Here is a 7716-nt window from a genome sequence, read left to right as displayed (position 1 = left end):
CTGCTGTGGCCAGCTCATTTCTGGGGGACAAATTTTCCAAAGTGCCAAGGATGTTATTATATATTGAAATAGCCATATGAGAGTAAGAGTATTCATGGCCCATGTGAGCAAAAACATTCTAGTCCAACACAAGTTGCATTCTATTCCAGAAGTGCTTGAATTCCCACTACCTGAAGGTAACAGAGAACCGCGGACTATTCAATAGAAGAACCTTAGTCGTCACTGGGCCCTGAATTGATCAGATTCATAAACTTGCTCTATGACACCCTTGAGAATGGGTCATCCAGCCTCTATCAGAGCATATCGTATGACAGGAACGCCCAAGATAGCTCAATCCACCTTTTTTGCTGATAGGGAGACAGAAATTTGTCTCCCTATAACAAGTCTGCTTTCTCTGCCCCAGATACACTTTGGAGAACTGAAGACAGAAGACAGTCTCCTCCCTGTCTTCCTGGCTTTTTCTTCTTCTGCTTGAACATTCCCAGACCCCTCCACTGTTCCTCATATGATACGGGCTCGTACCTTCCAAGAGCCACATCCCACATTCCAGTAAGGTCTGACCCACACAGAATTCAGCAGCCTCATTCTGGCAGGACTTGAATTAGTGTACTATAAGATCACATTGGCTGATCTGTTACCCCTTAATATCTCAGTGCATATTTCGTAAAAACAAGGACACTCTCATACAGGACCACAGTTAATCCATCAAAATTAAGAAATTAACAAGGATGCAATTCTACAGACCTCATTCAAATTTCACCAATTGTCCTAATAAAGCCCTCCCTAAGTTTAGAATCATAAGTTGCATTTAGGGTCATGTCTCTTTCATCTCCTACAAATGGAAATAGGTTCTCAGTCTTTCCTTGCTTTTCATGACCTTGACATTTTTAAAGAGTACAGGCTAATTACTTTGTCGCATGAACTGCAGCCAGGGTCTGTTTGATGTTTCCTAATGATTAGATTCCATTTACGTATTTTGGGAAGGCCTGCAACAAGATTGGTATGTTCTTCCTGGTGCATTGTACCAACAGGCACACAATGTCAATTTGTCCCATCACTGGTTAAGGTTAAGATGGCATCGACCAGGTACTTAGTAATTAAAAAGTAATTATGAAGTGCTTTGTGGAAGATAATTTGAGACCAGATTTTCCATTCCTCATTAAGCTTCCACTTACTAGTTTTAGCATCCATTGATGATTCTTGCCTGAATCCATTTTTACTGTGATGGTTGCTAAATGTTGATTTTTTAATTTCCATCATTCCCACTTCATTTATTAGTTGGCATCTGTTAGGTGGAACATTTTCTTCTCCCCCATTTATTTATTCATATTTTTAAAACAATTTTTTGTAAGTAGGCTCCACACTCAATGCAGGCTGGAACTCACAACCCTGAGATCAAGACCTCAGCTGAGATTAAGAGTGGGACGCTTAACTGACAGAGCCATCCAGGTGCCCCTAAAAATGTTTAAATACAGACTGATGGATTTCTGGTTTACTCAGTGAGTTATAATCCACTATATCTTTGTTTTTTAAGAAACTGTTTCTTTTCTGTCCACCTATTTCCATTTCATTTGCCTTTGTGGAAGAGTAGCTTAAGGCCACTCAGTGGTTGTTCCTCCCCATTCAGTGGTCTGAGCCATGGGAGCTGCGGACCAGTCTTCAGCAGAGAACCACTGAATAGGCACAGAGGGAACCTGCATGCCTTCAGACCAGTCTGTGACTTCAGGTTAAGTAGCAGTGGATTCAGGAGCTGGAGCAGTCCATTCACCCTGATATTCCACCTTGGTCACAGCCTTTTCAGCAGCGGCCTGCTCTTCCTTCTCAATATCTTCAGGATCTCTGTAGAGGTAGAGATCAGGCATGACCTCCCATTGGTGTTCGCAGGAAATGGTGCCACGCATGTGCAGAACTTCTAGATCATCATTTTGCTCAAAGCTGGCTCCTATGCCCTTTTGACATGTCCCTATCAGTTTTTGAACACTTCCTTTCTTTGGGACACAGTCAGATGTTCCAGGCTCATGTTATAGTTTCCCTGTCCCAGCACAGGAATCAGTAATTTCTCCAAGAATCTCTGGTTCCTTTTTAATTGAATGGTAGCTAGTGCCCAAGATTTGAGGCACTCATTACCGGACACCATTGTTTCTAGGTCCTCTCAGTGGACAGAGCTAGGAAATAGTAGCCAGAGATATTTTTTTAAGGTTACTTATTTATTTTGAGAGAAAGAGAGAGGCAGGGAGGGGCAGAGAGAGAGGAAGAGAGAGAGAATCTAAGCAGGCTCCACACTGTCAGCACAGAGCCCGATGCAGGGCTCATACTCACCAACCATGAGATCATGACCTGAGCCAAAATCAAGTCTAGTGCTTAACCGACTGGGCCACCAAAGCACCCCCAGAGACCTTTTTTTATATAATCTGCACAGCCAATGTGGTCAAACTCATAACCTCAAGATAAAGGGTCACATACTCTCCCAGCCAGCCCGCCCCCCAGTGCTAGGAAATAAAATGTGTGTATGTGTATGTACATCTACACATGTACATGCATATCTATAGACAGATATAGATAAAGTTGACCCTAGATAGGGATGCCAATCTCTGCATAGTCAAAAATGCACATACAATTTTTGACTCCTCAAAACCTAACTACAAATAGCCTACTGTTTACTGGAAGCCTTACCAATAACAGAAACAGTCGACCAACATATAATGTGTATGTGTATTATACACTGCATTCTTAAAGTAAGCTAGAGAAAAGAAAAATTTATTAAGAAAATCATAGGGAAAATACATTCACAGTACTGTATCGATAAAAAAAAAGCCTATGTGTACATACGTATGTTAAAACTGAGTTCATACCGATACCTCCATTTCCAATCCAACACGAGACTGTTCTAGCCATCTTCCCCTTCCGTATTTGCAACTGTCTCTTCCAACAGTGAGAAACCTGGCTCCTGTGACTTCCAAATAACCACTTACTGGCTCAATCTCCCTGTTTGAGAACACTCTCCCAGCCATGCGGCTGTCTCCTCAGTCCTAACCCCACCATCCTGGCCTGTGAGGGCTGCCCCTTTGGCAAGCCCTGGAAAACACACTGACCAAGTCATCAGCCAAGCCCCCATGCCTCTCTAGGAAGCAAGTTGAGCCCTTAGCTGAGTCCCCATCAAGGTAAAGGGCAAAGGACCCCATTCGCATTTATTTATTTATTTATTTATTTATTTATTTTAATATATGAAATTTATTGTCAAATTGGTTTCCATACCCCATTCGCATTTAAACAGGCATTTCTTATTGTCGACTCACTGGACTTACTGTTGACTCTCCCCGGCCTTCACCTTAGTTTATTCGTACTTAGCTTTGAGAAGTCAGCTCAAAGGCAAGTTCCTCAGAGAAAACTTCCCTGCCTGGGTCAGGTTCCTCTGTCATATGTCTCCTAGCACTCAGTTGTTATTCATCATAATTTGTCAATATATGTTTGTTCGTGGACTAGTTTGATTAATATGAGTCTCTCCCAATAGTGTTTAAGTTCCGTAAGGGCAGACAGTATGTTTTCCTCACCAGAGTATATCTCCATTGTCTAGCGCAGTCCTGGCATCTTCAGCAAATAGTTGTTGAAGGAATGAGTGAGAACTTGGTTTGTTTTCATACCTTCCTGTCATTAATTAGCACCTCAGTTGTACTTCCAGTTTTTTCATCTAATTGCATTCATCCCTATTACGTTGCTCTTGCCAGTTGTTCTTTTTGGGTAGAGTCTATCTGTATTATGTCATTATGCCTCTCAGACCTACTTTTTATCTTGAATAAAATTTTTTTAAAGTTTATTTTCAGAGACAGCACAAGAGAGAATCCCAAGCAGGCTGTGCACTGCCAGCACAGACCACGATGTGGGGATGGAACCCACGAAGCCATGAGATCATGACCTGAACCGAAATCAAGAGTCCGATGCTTCACCAACTGAGCCACCCAGGCGCCCCTGTCAGACCTACTTTATCTGCATATTCTGTCCACATGCCATCTAATGCCTTTTTTTTTAATGTTTGTTTATTTTTCAGACAGAGACAGAGCATGAACGGGGGAAGGGCAGAGAGAGAGGAAGACACAGAATCTGAAGAAGGCTCCAGGCTCCGAGCCGTCAGCACAGAGCCCGATGCGGGGCTCGAACTCACAGACCATGAGATCATGACCTGAGCCGAAGTCGGACACTTAACCGACGGAGCCACCCAGGCGCCCCTCTAATGCCTTTATCCAAATAAATGATCAAACGTCCTGAATAGGAAGAGGGCTGAGACAAAGCTTGGTGACATGCCTCGCAGTCCTACTTCCAAGTTTATTCATTCATGCAACAAGTACTTCCCGAACACTTGGAGAAAGTACACGGTAGACCATATACTGGGCACTACGATAGGTACTGGGAATAGAGTGAACAAAATAGAAAACAAAGTCTCTCCCGCGAGGAGCTTGCTTTAACATTTGAGTGGTGGGGGCAGGATAGATAACAAACTAGTACGTAAATAAACATTGGCCCATCAGTTAGCACACTTGAGGATGATCACTCACCCCTTTGATAAAGGTACTAAGGTACTATCTACATTTTCCCAACTTTTTCACAAGGATATCATGAATGACTTTGTCAATGCCTTGCTGGAATCTAGATACACTATGCGATGTTCCTCTGCTTTACCCGTTTACTTACACTTACTAAGGTCGTCTCAGCAGAGGAAATGAGCTTAGTCTGTCTTGAGCTATTCTTAAGTAAAGGGCTTTCTGAACCCTTTGTGATCACGAGTTCCCTTCTAGGTGTCATGCAAGCCATCCCTTCCCATAATGTATTCTGGAAACTTGCCTGTGATCAAGATGAAATGTACCTGTCGGAAGCTTGTGATGCCTACCATCTTCCCTTTAAAAAGGAGCATACGGCCTTCTCTAGGCTTCCAGCATCTTTCTTATTCCCCCTGGCTCCCCAAGGGTCACAGACTCCAGTGCAGTGATCTCATCTGTGGGTTCTCCCAACCTCCTGAAATAGAATTTGGGCCAAGAGACTCAAAATCATTTAAAGCACCTTGATGCTTCTTAGAATTTTTGAACTTATGGGGGCACCTGGGTGGCTCAGTCAGTGAAGCATCCGACTCTTGGTTTCGGCTCAGGTCTTGATCTCGTGGTTTGTGAGTTTGAGCCCCACATTTGTCTCAGCACTGACAGTGCAAAACCTGCTTAGGATTCTCTCTCCCCTCTCTCTCTGCCCCTCCCCCATGCACGCCCACTCTCTCTTTCTCTCTCAAAAATAAACTGTCAAAAAAATTTTTTTAAAGAATTTTTGTACTTACTATGATGGTTCCCTCTTAGCAATGTCTGCTTGACCCTTTCCAGGCTCACAGGCAGAGTTTGTATGGCAGAGAAGACCAAACAAAGCAAAGTGGGAATTAAAGAGGTTTCTTGATCTGTGTTGTCTGACAACAGTACTCCATTTCCTTTTTTATTTTATACCTTGTGGCACTACTGGAATTCTTTTGGCACATGCTTATAATTTTAAAAACTAATTTTAATTAAAACAAAATGTACTATCTGCCCCATCTTGCCGACTTCAAGGCCGCCTTCATTTGCTTTTTCATGCAAACAAAAGTGAAAGCAGCCTCTTTTTCTTACTCCTGGAATTAGCTCATTTTGGGTCAGGCCTTCCTAATAGAATTTTGGCGGTTCTGGTGTTACTGTTTCATATTCGGCATTGGTCAGCTGCCCTCCTCTCTACCTTTCTCATTTCTCATCATCAAAGAATTCTCTGTGCATCTACATCATTTCCTTTAGATACCTTTCCTTTTATTTCTTCATTAAAACATTTCACAATTACATGGTCAGAATTTAGTTTCTAAGAACCTTTCAGCCCTTTGGAAGGGTGGCCAAACAGAAAATGCCAGAAAACTTAGTAGATATGAATGAATACCTACTAAGTGCTAAGCACTTCACATGTGCTATCTTTTCTAATTGTTATAACAAGCCCAGAAAGTAGTCAGTGGCATTCTGTTATTGTTCCTTCTTTCCTTTCTTCTTTCTCCCTCCCTCCCTTGTCATTTCTGTGAGAAATGGAACCTCAGAAAGTATAAGTAACTTAACCAAGGTCACACAGCTGCAAAATGACAGAACCATGATTTGAAGCTAAGATCTATTGGACCCCTGCTTTTTCTTCTTTTTTTTTTTTAAGTTTATTTATTTATTTAGAGAGAGAGAGAGCACAAGTAGGGGAGGGGCAGAGAGTAAAGAGAGAATCCTAAGCAGGCTCTTCACCTTCAGCACAGAGCCGGTCAAGGGGCTTGATCCCAAGAACCATGAGATCATGACCTGAGCCAAATTCGAGTCAGGCACTTTAACCCATTGAACCACCCAGGCGCCCCTGGACCCCTGCTTTTTCTTTGCCCTCGTGCTACCTTTTTTTCCTCTGAGCTGTTTGAAGTCTGCCTTCTTAAGTTCTATGGCAAAATACCTTACTGTGTCCAGCCTTACATTCTTACAAACTCTTAGCTAAAATGCTTGCTCTTCAAATTTCCCCTTCACCAATCAGCTTTTCATTACTAGTCAGAATTAGGACCTAAAGAACAAAGAGTCCCTCTTGCTGATTTGTTGGCTTTTTTTATATTTAGCAAATTTTTTTTACTGTTTTTTTTTTTTTTTTTTTTTTTAGAGTGAGACAAAGTACGAGTTGGGAAGGGGCAGAGGGAGAGAGAGACACAGAATCCGAAGCAGGCTCCAGGCTCTGAGCTGTCAGCACAGAGCCCAATGTGGAGCTTGAACGCACGAATAGTGAGATCATGACCTGAGCCGACGTTGGACGCTTAACTGAGCTACCCAGGCACCCCTCATGTTTGTGGATTTCTATGCAGACTGCACTATGTAACCTCCCATTCTCAAAGCCATTGTTTTTCTTAACAATATGTTCCTCTAGATGCAAAATTCCAGTTGTAAGTTTCATTCCTTCAAGTCTTAATAAACTAAAATTTCATATTTACTTCATAATATTAGGTGGTACCATATGAAGTTGCAAATTTATAAGCCCCAAATGGTTGAATGTTGGCAATTTCATATGGCAACACGATGCATGTGCTGTGCATTGATGCAGAAACACCTTAACCCCGTAAGTTCTGTTTATGACTCTGACTCTTTTCCCAGATGTATTCTGTGACTGAATGGGCACCTCTTACAATAGTGCTCTTGTTGTCATATCTGATATCATCCATAGTAATTGATTTTATAATATTATCAGGGCATTTCTGCTTTCCCTTCCATTTTCAATTTCTCTTTATCAGATCAGCAAGGCTCTGGGTAAACACATTTTTTTTTTTAGTTATCATAGAGAACTCTGTCCCTAGCCAAGAGCCAAGCAATCTGATATTTTAAACTATGGTCCAGACAAAACAAATCCTATTCTAAAATTCCATTTCTATAGGCAGCCATTTCATCTTCCACATATTCTTTTCTATTCCTAAGTACCAGTTTTCCTTTGTAATAAGAAGAGAAAACACCACATCGTCCCCCAAGTCCTTGAATTTGCTATCCACAATTTCATAGTCCTTGAAGATGATTTCCATGTCTCCGTTGGTGGGGCCCCTCCCCCCTAGAAGGCGTACACCTGTTAGATTAAGAGGTGGAGGAAGGTGAGGGCAGCCTGGCTGGCTTGGTTGGGAGAGCACGGGACTCTTGATCTTGGGGTCAGGAATTTGAGCCCCACGTTGGG

Source organism: Panthera uncia, chromosome X (assembly GCF_023721935.1).
Source record: "Panthera uncia isolate 11264 chromosome X, Puncia_PCG_1.0, whole genome shotgun sequence".
Lineage (NCBI taxonomy): Eukaryota > Metazoa > Chordata > Mammalia > Carnivora > Felidae > Panthera > Panthera uncia.
The sequence above is the reverse complement of the archived record's forward strand: the minus strand, read 5'-3'. Positions refer to the sequence as shown.